Source organism: Pholis gunnellus (genome assembly GCF_910591455.1).
Source record: "Pholis gunnellus genome assembly, chromosome: 6".
Lineage (NCBI taxonomy): Eukaryota > Metazoa > Chordata > Actinopteri > Perciformes > Pholidae > Pholis > Pholis gunnellus.
In genome coordinates, this window is record NC_136532.1 from 13,742,764 (window position 1) to 13,757,987 (window position 15,224).

The 15,224-nt window shown below is 40.1% G+C and overlaps 1 protein-coding gene across 5 annotated transcripts in view; it reads right to left on the reverse strand.

The window, feature by feature from the left end:
* mef2cb (myocyte enhancer factor 2cb) overlaps positions 1–13,617 on the reverse strand; it is a 67,303-nt gene extending 53,686 nt beyond the window's left edge. For 4 of the 5 annotated variants that reach the window (XM_079161940.1, XM_079161939.1, XM_079161938.1 and 1 more), the window contains exons 1-2: positions 13,380–13,617; positions 5,266–5,391 (exon numbers count right to left, since the gene is read on the reverse strand). The gene's annotated coding sequence lies outside the window, so the exon portion shown is untranslated. Of the gene's footprint in view, positions 1–3,086; positions 3,148–5,265; positions 5,392–13,379 lie in introns of those variants that run through there. The other variant, XM_079161937.1, reaches the window with a different exon arrangement.
* Between the last annotated feature and the right edge of the window lie 1,607 nt (positions 13,618–15,224).

The window sequence follows — 15,224 nt, forward strand, 5'->3', positions numbered from 1 at the left end:
GAAAAGGAGTTATTCTAAGCAAATGGCTTAACATTTCTACAGTATTTGTGTCAGATAAATTTACTATAAGGAGAGGTTAACTTTATTCTATGACATCTAGATTGTTGGTGTTCTCTGTTACATTCATTTGAAAGAATAAAAGTATGCTGCATTATTTACAGGATATACAGGGATGTCTCTTGACAGTATAAGATATTATATGCTCTTTATATATGAGGTAAATATGATTCTCCACAATTGACTCTTATATTACTTTCCTATTTGAGCCAAAGGGCATGAAGTCCAATTACAGTACTTCAATATCTACCTGCAGATCTTGCCAACCTACAATCTGCAAATGAGTGTTTTACTGATGTTTAACTGAGCAAACTCTGCAAACCCTTTCCAAAATATTTGAAACCATTAGTGAAAAGAAAACTTTAAAGGATAGCAAAAGGGGCCATTAAATTATTTGCTTAAACATAAATGCTTCTGATGTTTCCATTAAGAATAATGTTTTCATAGAAGGAGGGAATCTTGAAATGTGCCTGCTGTACAGTATTACATGTGCTCTGAGGCAGCACAGTGGTATACTTTACTCCTTTTTTTTTTTTTTTTTTTTTTTTTTTTAAGAAAGGTGCAGGAATTATATTAGACATTTATCATTAAAGATATAAGCAGCAGTCCATCCTATCTATGCTGATTTTGTCTGAGCACTTTTAAAACCCATGGCAAAACCCTGACCATGGCACACAATGTGTCCGTTCCCTTCACTTAACTAAAGCTCTACTGAGCCCCTGGTGTACAGCAAAGTGCCCTGACAATCGGCTCAATGCCCTGGCCAATCACAGGGACACGTGACCTTCTAATCCCTCTCTGTGTGAAGGGGTAAGAGTTTGTTGTCAATGTTGGTTTTGTGAATCAGCGCCCAAAATCCCAAATGATTTGTCATGAAGGAGAGGTCTTAAGAGAATAAGAGAAACAAAAGCAGCACGGGCCAGTTAGTGTGGGTGTCGTTGTGTGCATGTGTGTGATGGTGTGTGTGTGTGTGTGTGTGTGTGTGTGTGTGTGTGTGTGTGTGTGTGTGTGTGTGACAGAAAGGAGGAAGACCATGCTTTTGCCTCGGCATTTGTGTGAATTTGCATGCAACTGCATACGTGCGTGCATGTGTGCGTGTTTGTATAGGGTCTCTGAGATTACAGAGCTTGGCTGACAGAGTCCTCTGTGTGTAATCGTGGGTCCACATGCGAGCGCTCACCTTCCTCTGAGCGGATTAACCTAACGCTAAATCCCAAGAGAGCAACAGGCCAGACAGGCCACACAGAACAACTTCATTGACGATGGGCAAAAGGGAAGGCCATGCGTAAAATCTTTTTATAGACTAATACACTTTTATATATTTTTTCATGAATAAACAACTCATATAAAACGCCATAATAGATTATATAAAGTGATGGGACAATGCACAGAAAAGTACGTCACATGTTGCATATACTTTATATCGGCTGTATCATTTTTAGTGAAATGTAAGTGACTAAGTGTATGCGGCACACTTTTCACAGAGTCACAAATTAGGTTGATACGCTGTAGTAAACAGAAACACTTTATCATTTTAAAAATATTCTTTGCCCTCAAAATATCACTTATAGGCCATTTAAAAAATAATAGTTCTTATATATCTCTACATATGCTGTGAATATCATATCAGGTTTATCATTTTGAGAAATTGAATATATCTCTACATTAAAACAATTTTTTTAACTTAAAAAAGGGACTGTATTTATGTCGGTACTATAATTGCTGTTTAACTTTTGAACAGATGCACAAGCATATCCGTACAGATATTAACGTGTATGCTTATATTACTGAACGTGAGTTAAATGCACACAGCCCAGTCAGTTCCAAAATCTGTCCAAATTCAAATTCAAATGAAATGAGTAATTTAAAATGTCATAACCATCATTAGTTAATCTGCACATTTCATCAGTGGGCTTCACATCCACACTTTAAGTACATCACAAATACATCAAATTGTTTTTCTAAAGCTGCAACCTGTGAAAGTTGCCACAGGTTAATTATGGTGTCATTATTAATCCTCTCACTGCAACAGGTTCAATTGAGCCAGGAGTGTGAACTAAACTCACTGAATAATTATAACATTCTCAATGTAGTGGAATAAGTCGAATCAATCTCAGTCACAAAGAAGAATTTATAACACACCTGAACACACCAAACCTTCTCTAAAACCCTGATTCACAGTTCTAGTCTACATGAACGCTCAAATAAGTCCAGCAAACTGTGTTCTTCTTGTATTGTAGTTTGGAAATGTTTAATGTTTACTCTATTCAGTCTTTTCTAATATATTTAATGCAATTTGCCTATGTATGGGTTATCCTTATTTAATGTGATTATTGTGATCATTAGTGCACCTCAGTTTAGTCCGTGTAAACCACTGGCAAATAATTACATATTCAAAGTAAGTAAGGCCATCTCATGTGCAGTGAGTTTACCTGCATTATGTTGCTTTAAGCTAATTATCTTTAGTAAAAGAAGTAACAACTTCTCCATGTATTTTTTATTTTTATTTCAATTGTCTTTGAAAGAAAGTTTCTTATATTATTTAGTAAAATCGTATAGATCAGGTAGATGAAACACTACATTTTAAACTAAACATAAAGTGTAACTTTTCATGTGCCACCCCATAGCGCAGAAGAGCAGAACATACTGTGTTATGTTATATTATTAAGGAGGGCAGCGTATTGAGTAGATGTGGCTTTGGGGCTGCGCGCCTGCATGTGGACATGAGAAAGCTTCACAAGGTCGAGACAAGAGTAACACTACTTACAACACGAGACAGACCTTGACTAGCTCCTAATAGACCATAAACAGCTACTTGATGTCAGCCTGTAATTATATGACATAGCTGTCACCGGCATAAGTCGATCAGGGTCCCAACAAATCAATAGACGCAGTAACTGTACTTTGTGGAGGAGGAAGCGCGCATCAAAATAGACCCTGAAGTTTCCCTCTGGAAGATTGAAAATACGGATCATATGATGCAACGTGTCTTGTAGATGTTTGCGAGTGAGTGCGAGCGCGGTACTTACTTTATTTCGCATGAAATCGTGTCCGGGTGAAGTGAAAGATACAACAAGCGGTCCGCCGGTTGTTTGGTCCGGCCGACTGACAGGAGGGGTTGAAGCTGCTGCTTGATGGGGACGGACTTAGCCAAGACGCACTTAAAATCCAGGAGCGCAACTTAGCTGAGGACGTCGCCGGGAGGAAAAAAAGTAACCTACAGTACGTGGTAGGAGTCTCTATAATGTCAGAGACAACTACTCCCTCTCTCTCTCTCTCTCTCCCCCTCCCTCTCTCTCTCTCTCCCTCCCTCTATCTCCCTCCCTCTCTCTCTGATCGGACAGTGTCTGCTCAGGAGGCGGCGAGGACGCTTCGCCTGGGCTCTCTGCGAGGTGCCGGTGGAGCGGTGATGTTGGAGGTGGTGCAGGTACTCTGTACTGCTGGAGGTCTGGATCTTGATGGTGATGTTGAGAGGCTCTTTCTGCTCCTTCCCACAATCCTGACCGAGTCTTTCCCCAAACCCTCTCCTCTCCCAGTGCGACGAGAAATAATCGATTTTTTTTTTCTCTTCTCTTTTTTTTTTTTGACTCCTGAAAGGGGGCGGGCTCACATTTCCCAACTCTACTTTAATGAAAGAGGCACGGCTCTTAATGCTTTATTATCGCGCCAGCCCCGATAGAGTGGACGGACAATTAACTGCTCAGAGAGGACCACTAGAGGAAGATGATGGGGGATGTGTGCTTAACTAATGAACCAACGGAGAGCACGTTAAGCATCTTTAGCCGATTTACAGCTAAATCCAGCCGCCAAAGTTTATGTTTTAGTTGTGGCCTGTTGTTTCATGCAGAAAAAAAAGACAGAATAGGCAAATCTCTACACTCAGGAAAACGGTAGAAAGAAGGGGGAAAACTTCATTGTATATGCTTCTTGCAATTGAAGTAGATTCAACTTGTATATCTTGTTCAGTAAACCCCAAATAATAGAATCATTCAGTTCTCAACAGATGTATTCCATGTCTGTGAAACATTACTGCGGCCTCCAGTCTGAGTCTCTACAAACTTATACCTCCAGCGCGCCGCCAATCATTCTCCAGGACCCAGCTATCTCCTTCAGATAAGCCCTGACACAGACAGTAAGCATGGGGGAATTACCAAGCCTTTATCCATCCAACCAAATGATTTCAAAACATCCACTCTATTAGTGTGAAGATAACAATTAGAACAGCAAGTTTGCCACTTCAGATAAGACACAGACAGGCAGTCTGTACAGAGATGTATCTCAGATAGGCCTTGTTATACTGTGGTTCTATTATACTCACATTATATGGGCGCGGAATCAGTTTAAAGAGCGGCTGTCTTGAATGGAGCCTGTTATACTGCCATACACCATCAGTTCTCACTCTCGAGTTTTCATCAATCCATCCTCAGAAAGTCTGTTTGGATTCATCTTTTTGGATGGTTGAAGTTTTACATATAGTTGATAAACATTTACCATTTTTAATTCTAAAGTCATTCAAGGACGGTGTAACCCCTTAAACTTTCCTTTTGTTGAGTTTTATTCCTCATCTTCATTGTATTGGCAGTTGAGCACCATCCACTTTTTACTGAAAATGTTAGTCCAGCCACACCTTTTTTGTCTAAATGCATACACACAGCGAAGCATTTTCCCAATGAGTTTACAGCTTTGCAGCACATGCCTGTTACTACAGACTGCGTGAAGTGTAAGTGGACACCAAGCAGCATCCTAATCTTTCCCTTCCTTAGAAGTTCACCTGTGAAGCGTAAACCATTTATGCCAGTCAGTGGGTCAGGGTACGAAATGGCGGGACATGAAATCAGTTAATAAATAAATCAAGCTGGCTAATCTGCTTGACTGGCGGACATTACAGCCTGTAACTGAAGCCGCTGGTGTCTGATGACTCGGGATACCACCTTCACATCACCTGACCCTTTAATCTTTAATAGCATTTCCTCTGCCCCCCCCCAGACCTCCATAATAATCAATAAGGTGTAGTCTGTTAGAGACAGTGGGTTCATAAATGCAACATGGCAGATATCAATGGCGTCACATATCAGCCTGTATGAAGCATACAGGTTTGACACCCTCAGTAGACAAGTTCCTCCGTGCAGATAGTACGTGCTACTGGCAATTGCATTCACATGTCTCGGACGTATGGAAACCTATGGGTGCCTGGATGATCGTACATACCACGTTCAATATTCCTTCGTCAGCCGTCTTGCGTGCAGTCTCGTAGATTTCTGTGCTGCCTGTCAGCAATTCATCGGAGAGGTCCTTTCAGTGTTCACAGTGCTTGAGGTTGTCTTTGGTTGGCACCTGGGAGGGGAAGTAACACAGGGTAGCGTGAGGAGGAGAAGAGAGAGTGAACCTGCCATTAAAATGGTAATTGTTTGCATGCACATAGTGAGCAGGATCCATGTTAACATGTGTGTATGTGTGTGTGTGTGTGTGTTTAATGTCCATATGAAGTACAAAGAAATAAATGGGGGGAGGTGGATTGAATATATTTGAATGGTGAAAAATCATTAAACGAGGCAAACACTGGCTCATGCATATTCATAAATGACTGTCTAACTTGTCTACAGGGATAAACTTATGGTGAAGGCATACAGCCTCCTTCTATGCTCACACATTTAATGCAAAGTAGGAAAGATCTACTGTATATTTTGCTCTTGAGACTACCAAGTGTGGGTCTACAGCTAAATCTGAATATGATAGAAACAACTCAGAGCATTATAGCCAGATTATTGTTACATTATAAAATGCCATTCACAGTGTGTCACACTATGCCTTTTACAGCTGATGAATTTAGAGTTAGCAACACAATAAGTGTGATCAAACAAGCAAAGCGTGCTCTATAGGTTAAATATTGTAGTTTGTGGTATTTGTGTTATCTTGAGCCAAATTATGTGTCTCATCAATGAAAACAAACTAGATTATTAGTCTCTTGCTATCTGAAACTTTCCCTGCACAACTCATTAGCCAGAACACGCAATCTAGAACTTATATTCTGATGTGTGTGTGTGTATGTGTGTGTGTGTGTGTTCAAGTGTAGATTGACAGTCTCATCAAAGCCTGATGGAGAAAAATCAACAGTTTGCCAATACAATTATGTAATTTCAAATATGTCATAGTGCGTATACACACACGTTAGGCTTTTGGGTAAATGCAATTTCGCAAAGGTTTGGCATCAACTGCGCATAAAAAGAGAAGAGGGGAAACTGCGACTGCATGTTAAGTCAAACACATAAGTGCGGTTTGCTGATATTGATCTTGCTTGGATTGTTTCTTAAGCCTCTGCTGGCAGTCACTTCACAGAGTGTGTCACACACACATGCAAAACAGCTCGCCTGAAAACGTGCGTGTGTTTTTTTTGTAACGGAGGGAGAAAGAAAGGAATGCCTCTCTCAAGCAAAAGATAAACACTAACACATTTCCAGGGCAAACAGGAACAGCCCGGGCTCAGTGCAATCTGTTGTCGATCACGTTCACGTGAAAACACAATCTGCCTGTCACAGTAGATGATGCTGTCAAGCTCTCTGCCTCACTGCTCCTGAGAATTAGCTCAGTGCTTATTACAGAAGCACTACAAGACACATGGAGTACTTGTTGTATATCAGATATGTCTGAGGATGCTTCCAGCTTTATTTGGTATTTACTGCTTTCAGTCATTCTTCCCGCGTTCGTTCCCTAATGAATATGAGAGACGTTTGGTGTTCTGACAGTAGATTGATGCGACATGATGTGACGACCAAGCTTCACAGGGGTAACAGAAAGACCTGCAGGCCAATTTAACTCACAGGCTCAGCTGGGGATCTATAGATCTTACTTCTGCACGTCTGTGTGTGTGTGTGTGTGTGTGTGTGTGTGTGTGTGTGTGTGTGTGTGTGTGTGCATGTCTTTAGGGTAGACCTTTATGGTTGTTTGAGGGACAGTCTCAATAACAATATTTTAAGACTAAAGCCTAAATAAATAATGCTATTATTTAATTGGGACTTTATGAATAAATATATCAATAATTATTATTACATTACATCACATTACAGTCATTTAGCAGACGCTTTTATCCAAAGCGACTTACAATAAGTGTATTCAACATAGGTATTCAAGAGAACTACTAGTCACCAGAAGTCATAAGTGCATCTCCTTTTTTAAACAAGCATCTAAGAGCATAAAACAGAGCAAACAATAAGTGCTGAGCGGAAGGCTCAGGGTAGTACTTCTTGAAGAGGTGAGTTTTCAGCCTGCGCCGAAAGATGGGCAGCAACACTATTATTAGTTTCATTAGTATTAACCAGAAGGAAGAGCCTCTGAAGAAGCATCATGTATCATAACATTCTGTGTTCTTAGTTGTGAGAAATACTTTAGCCAGAAGAAATAGACAATGAAGTAAAATGAAAATGAAAAATGTACGTGTATGTGTTATGTGTGTTTGACTGAATAATGTGTGTAATAGTCTCCATGAATGTTTGAGTGTTAATGACATTGATATTGAGCAGGACTTGGTGAGCCTGGGTTCTGTTCTTAGGAAAAGAAAAACTTCTTTAGAAGTAATCTTACACTTAGTAGGAGAGATGCGAGACATTTGCCTGCCGATCCGCACTTTGTCTTTGTGTAAATCAGCGTTATATTACACATGATTCGGAGATCCTTAAGGTTTATAATGAAACTCAGAGGGCAATATCATGAATGTTTGAGTGTTAATGACATTGATATTGAGCAGGACTTGGTGAGCCTGGGTTCTGTTCTTAGGAAAAGAAAAACTTCTTTAGAAGTAATCTCACACTTAGTAGGAGAGATGCGAGACATTTGCCTGCCGATCCGCACTTTGTCTTTGTGTAAATCAGCGTTATATTACACATGATTCGGAGATCCTTATTAATAAGGTTTATAATGAAACTCAGAGGGCAATATCATCAGTAATTATAGTTGCATGAATTGTACCACTGTACAGTATAATTAGGGGAGCAAAGGTGAGAAAATCTGTTTTCATTAACTGGAATCATATGTCCTCATATTACAATATATATATAAAACAAAGAAATTCAGAATATTATTTATTTGTGCAGTTGATTGAAGTTTTGTAATGTGACCTGACCTTCGCCTTCCTAAATTTGAATTGCAAGCAATATTACCTTGATAATTCTACAATTGAAATAATGCAGTGTTTGAGTCAAGACCATATATACTGTATTAGCACCTTGTGCTAAATACCTTTCACATTTTTTTTATATGTGTGTATAATATATTTGGATATTTTATGTAGATAACTTACCTTGGAAATTGGAAAAGTCTTAAATGACAGCTCGCTTTTTTTTTTTTTAAAGTAAAGAAATCACACTACAATGAACAGATTTTGACTTGAACATTAAATGATCCTACATATCATAACCTTAAATCTACCTCAGTCATTTTAACTGCTACAGCTTTGGTCAGCTGCAATTCTTTTAGTTTTCTAAGTAAGAAAAAAAGCAAAGGACAAAGAAAAAGTAATGTCTACTTATCATTAGCTGCTGTGTTCTATAACAGTATGACTCATTCTTCAGTGAAACCATACAGAGCCTTATTTTCAATAACATGTTTTTTTTCTGTGGTTTGGCCATTAACTGTCTGGCCAGCAGTAAATTCACTGTACCATTTCATACATTTCCTTGTCCTTACAGTTCAGTTTCAGAACAGCACCCTGTTGGATCAAACTATACAGAACAGACTTGAATGCAATAATAACAAAGTCAGAAGGCCTCTGGAACTGTAATAGACATGTAACGACCCCTTACCGAGCAGTGTTAAAGGAGAGACGGCGCTGGTGATTTGCATGTGTCGTGTTTAACCAACAGTATTCTGTCTGTACACCTTTTATGCATTATGGATGAGGCACAAGCTGAACAACAAGCTCTCCCTTTGTTCTGCCTGATGCTCCAGTTACATCATAGGAAAAGCCCCATGGTCCTGTGACTGCGCTGACTGGCTGAGACACAGTGCCGCTGGCCGAGCTGTTGATCAGACCTGTTGCATCTTCACTTTGTATACTATCTTCTATTTGTGAATATGTAGATATACGGACACACAGATACACACACTCACACATGCTTTGCCACCTGCTGAGAAGGTTCACACTGATATATGAAACTTACAAATTGAACAACCAGACGTCTCTTGAATTTAATGTGTGATAAGAAATAGTTTCCACAAGGCACAACATACAAATAACATTTTAATATTTAGAAGTAAAAGCAGCTGTTGACAAAAATTATTTGATTATTCTGACTTGATACCTGCAGATGAAATATCTTGATTAAACTGTCAAAACTGCTCACTGATTTTACAATCAAAATGCTTTAATATCCTGCATGTCATATACGTGACAGGTGCCATCAGTTCACCACCTGCTACATATGAAAAGCACATTTAGCCTGTAGAGGTGCATTCAAGCACTGCTGTGTAATAAAATGAGCTGCCTGCAGGGGAGCTCTGCATCTTTCTCAACACAGAATAAATATAGTTTACTGCTACTGGGTTTATTGGAGGTCTCCATGCAAAGTTGAAACACTATTGTGTTTCAACCCTAGGTTATTCTTATTCAGTGGGTAGCATAATAACATTTTCATTCAGAGAAATCATCTAAACATTTAAGCAAAGTAATTTTACTGTCACAGAAATTAAATATCAGTACCAATTATCCCACGTAAACCATTTCAAATATTCTTATTTCAATTTACTTTCTAATCCCAGCCACTGGCACTCCTCTCCCCCCTCCTCCTCTTCCTATGTCTTCTCTTGCAAGTTTAATTGCTGGACCTTCTGTCCGTATATCAGGGGCTCAAAGTTGTCTTTGTCTACACTAGATTGCTTCATGCGAGGGGAAAAAAGAAACTCACTTTCTGCTAATGATTTTTCCTTTGTGGTGGAATGGTTAGAAAGTAATTCCCTATGAACTGCTCCAACACAGGAACAGTTATTTCATTGTTCTTGCTGCCCTTTCTCTTATTGTGCGCTTAAAGGGGAGATGCCAATGATAGATTTTTATGTCTGTGTACAAGGGGTGCCCACCAGTGTTTCCTGAAGTGGTGCAAAAGCTGTGTCTGAAACAGTGTTAATGTTAAATATGCAGAAATGGAATAGATCCCAACATGAAAATGTGGAAATTATATGAATAGTAGTAGTAGTATGGTTAATGTCTCCGTTAACCTGACCTGTTGGTTTAGATGGACTTTGACATGAGAGACCACTGTTTGTTTCCCATTTCCTCTAACTGTCAGCATTGGTTTTCTTTAACCATGACCACGATAGTTCCCTAAACTTAAGCAATGAAACAGCGTTCTTTTTAAATTCAAACCACCATCTTTCCTCAACCAAGTATGTTCTGTGACTGAACCTAACCAAATACTAACCGTAGTGGTGGCTGTTAAAACAGTCAAATGAAGATATTTTATAATGTGCGTTTAGAAAAGCACTGAGAAATTGAGACCACATCAGAATATGGGTTGTTTTGGAAGGCAATTATAATATATTTGGTTGTTTGGTTGTATCATCCATTGAATTAAGTGCCACTCCAGGAGGCTACATTCTCTGTAAAGGTAGTATAGGAATTTGGGCATTTCAGACTACTTGACAGACTTAAGCTGTTACAGAAATTCTAAAATATTCTTTTAGTTCAGGCCAGTAGTGTGATCTCAGTGATTTCATATCAGGGTTTAGCATAACGATTTCCGTAGGTCATCATCTGATCTCTATTTTACTTATAATATGTTAGACTGACAGGGGACTAACCTGTTTGTGCTAAAATACATTCAGCTATAGCACAAAAGCCTACAGTCATCACTGTTTCCAATTCCCAGAGTAACCATTACACAGCAGAAGTCCCTCCTGCAGCTGTTGACCTCAGCCAATTCCCCTGACAATTAAAGATCACTCAGCATGGCTATGCAACTTCTCCCACACTCTCAACAAGCAGCTGATAGCATCTCACTGTGAAGAAAAGCAAGTGGAGTGGAATATAATGTGTGTCTATAATGAGGGTTTCCCAGCTCTGATGCATAAGTGAGGCCTAGCGACCATCGGCGCGGGCCCGCGTTACACGGTGGAGCTCGGCAGACGAGCGGCAGCGTCTTAAGCTCTTTGTGCCTCCAGGATCACCCCCGACTCATTCTTATTCAGACATGATCAGAGGGGAGGCAGGCAACTGAGATTAGCTGCAGATCAAAGAAGCTGCCTCGCGCCAGCACTCGTGTTTTGTAGATTCAGGCGGCCCCGGCACACAGGCGTTGTACAGTGACGGCAGAGCGTCATACTGTTTTCTGGCCTCAACAGTGCTCAGGGGGGTAGATGGAAAGAGAGTTTTCATATGAGAGGCTGGACCGCTGCTGGAAATGTTCCAAAATTAAATAATAAAGAGAATGAAAAATAAGAGAAAAATGACTATGCCATTACTGTTAGCCATAACAGTGGAACAAATCACATTTGAAACTGCTTCCATATGTGTAATAGGTCTTGGTTTCTGTGATCATTTCTTTCACAAATGAAATGCACTTTCTACAGTAACATATTAAGGTAACTTAAGACCATCTGGATGAGTGGTGCCCACCAAATAACCATGGAAACTAACTACTACCCTATCTACTGCTATGCTGTCTGTCAGTGGCTGTTACAGAGTAATCAAACAGCAAATTACTTCTATGCTGCTTTGCAATCCTCCCATTCATTTATAAATAGCATTAGATTCAATCTATACTCATATCAGACATTACCAGTGGAGACGAACAAACATCCCCCGATACCTTATGAAGAACAGCAGCAACAATGAAACTAAGTGTGAAGGGTGTGAAGGTGAACTGACAGGATGAGGAGAGTTTCAAAGGCAGAGAGGCAACTGCGTAAGAGCGCTCGCCACCCTACAGAGAAAGATAACAACGCACTTCCTCAACTCCGCTGACCATCAAAGCCGTGGAATTCAGGGGCAGAAAGCCTAATAAGTGAGGACTGAGCGGTTCCTGTAAACTGGGTCAAAGTTTCTCAGGTTCTGCCTCTTTGGGTTAATAGCAAGAGGACAGGTATGAAATAAGTGAGTGGATGTCAACTTATATCTTTATATATATATTTTTAATCTGTTCATTTCCTCTATTTTAGCTTATTACAGTGTTGTTTGCTCGGAGAGGGTTGAATGAAACGGTTTACATTTTCATTATTAGTGTGTTAGTGGTTGTCGTAGCATATTGTACAATAAAGCAAGTGGACGCAAAACCAAAAATCTAAAAAAAAAAAATCACTCAAAGTAGAAGCATGTCAAATTCAGGAACAATATTACTTCTTCTTTCATTCCATCCAAAAGCTACAGTTAAATCAAATGTTGAAGGAGAATGTCATTCACCACTCATTAAAATCAAACAAAGCCTTTGCTTTAGTATGAAATTCCATTTGGTTGTTTTGGGACAAGTGCCCTACAGTAGAGACCGTTTCTAATTCCATATGGTTGGGAATAAACCACACTCATTTAATATGACAAAAGTTTTCTCCTTTGTTTCTAAAGTTTGCCCAACATGTCTTACTTAAACACACAACTGTGTGACACGTATTGCTACTGAAGTGTGTAGTTGCCACTTAGGTAGCTACCTTGAGGGAGTGAGTCATTTCTAAAGCAAACAGCATGTTAAGGTCATGCTCTTTTCTCTCGCTGATAATTCCAGATTGTGCAATGAGATGTTCTAAGCAATTACCCTTAAAAGTACCAGCAACCTAAACTGACTGTGAAGAATAAGAAGCAGAGAAACACAATATAAAGTTCCACTTTAGCGACTGAAACCATTTGTCTTGCCTGAGAGAAATGAAAGTGTAGACTTTTAAAACTTAAACACACACACACTTTCAGGAGCCTCAATAAGTGATTCGCCAAGTGCTCCACAGAGGTGATTGGCAACAGCTGGGACATGACTCCTCCCTCAGCTTCTCTGGTGTCTTTTGACTTTGTCAAGAGCAGGAAAAACTCAAAGTTAACACCAATTAAGTGTATCTTTTGGCCTTGTTCATACTGGTACAGTCTTTTCTGTATTGGGCAACATGACAAAGGCATCATTCACTGAATCCAGCAAGGCTATAATGAAACAATTAGGCAACAGCACTTCAAAATGAATTTCAGTTCAAATTGAGCAGCTCAAATATCAAAATTATGGCTTAATCTGTTAAACATGTCATGACCCACTGTGCGGAGCATGGTTTTAAATACTGACAGAGACAGGTTTTCCACCGCCAGAATGAGATCCAGAGGAGAGGGAAAGAAGGAAGGGAATAGGTGTGCTGTGAAAACTTACCCGTGCTGTTTCTCTGCTTCCCCAGGAAGTTACACCCCGCAGCACCAGCTAAGGCCCGGCTCAATCAAGCAGTTCAAAAGTAAAAAAAATCAAAGACAAATGAAAGAGATAGTTGACTAAAAGAAAACAAAAATAACATCAAATTTCCTGAAACCAATGTCCCGCATGTGATAAAGCCAGACCAGCTGGCTTTGAATAGAAACCCCCGATTTGGGTTGTGTTTGCCCCCGATCTCTGACTGAACTGAAAACGGGTCTGGTTCTTTCCAACCACCCCCCCCCCCCCCCCACAACCACCCCCACTGTCCCAGTTGAATCCACCTGCCCCCATCACTCCTCGATAAATTTAGCCTTCTGAGGGATCAGTGACACCCAATCCCCCCTCCAACCCCATTCCCCTTCCAAGCACACACACACGCATACGCATACGCACACACACACACACACACACACACACACACACACACACACACACACACACACACACACACACACACACACACACCCTAGACCTTTGTCAGCACGGGCATATATGCCCTGGATTATTGCCCCCCTAAGAATGTTGCCATCTTCACAGTGGCAAAAAAAAGACCCCCCTCCCCCTTTTCTCCCCCTCTCTCCCCCTTCACACGTCCACAACTCGCAACTGTACAGACGACATTCTTCTTTCGCAACAGAGCTGTTACAGAAATAAGTATGCATACTTTGCACACACTTCCAATGTGTTTCTTTAACCTTTCTGTCAACATTGGACAGAAAACACAGCATACTATATTAAATGGGCCGGATCACTAAAACCTGTAATATGGGCAATCGCAGATTAGGAGCTCATTTAAAAGGTTATTATTCTTTAATTTGATGACCTAGGGTATCACAGCCGCAACACATATTAAATAAACACTGCTGTACAAACACCATTACCCCTCTCATGAACAGCATCAGTGTAATCGACGTGAATCATAAATAAATTACCCAACGGAAGAGATTAACCGGCATTGATAGCATCTTGTCAAATGTCAAAATACCAGGTGCAATGGTATACACCTATAATTTGGTAATTATAAGCTCGTTTAACAGAGTACATCTATGACTAAAATCCGCCTACAGTTTTTCAAAGAACCACAATACCCAGGGAATGTCAGTTTTTCATTAATACCTGATAAAAATCACACATCTCCATCCAAAGAGAAACGTTTTGCGTTTCCCTAAGCTGCCGGCATCCTGACCTGACTCTAAGCCATTTCTCGATCTAAATGATACATTCAGTAGAATGTACATATCAACAAGCTTAAATCGCAATATCCTCTGTGACTGTTTCACATCAGACTACTGTGGGGGTGGCACGGGGGTAATTGTATTTTGATCAAGTATTTTTCAGTCAGGATTTTATACCTCATGCCAAAATATAATGATAATGACAGTGAATCATACACCCAAATTAGCGTTTCACATATCCGTCTTAAATCAACCGATTTGCGAATGTGGAGATTGATAATGTGAGGGAAAGATGAGTGGAATATAGATTAGTATTTTCCCAGAATGCATCCAAAAGAAGAACAACACAGTGAGAGGAGATAAAACAGTGGTGTTCCCTTGATGATCGCTATTCACACTCTTCTGACAGTGAAATATATTTTGTATTGATCCGGTTGTATTGTTTACATGTTTCTGGGCACAGGTAATCAACTAATCGGTTTATTTTGGGAAATTTCTGTCGCCATGACTACCTGCACCCCTATACATCGAGGGATCAGTGTCTGCCCAGTCTGGTATGTGTGATGACTTCATGGCCAGGAATTCAGTGATCTTTTTGGGTGGGGAGTGGTTGATGGATGTCGGTGGGAGT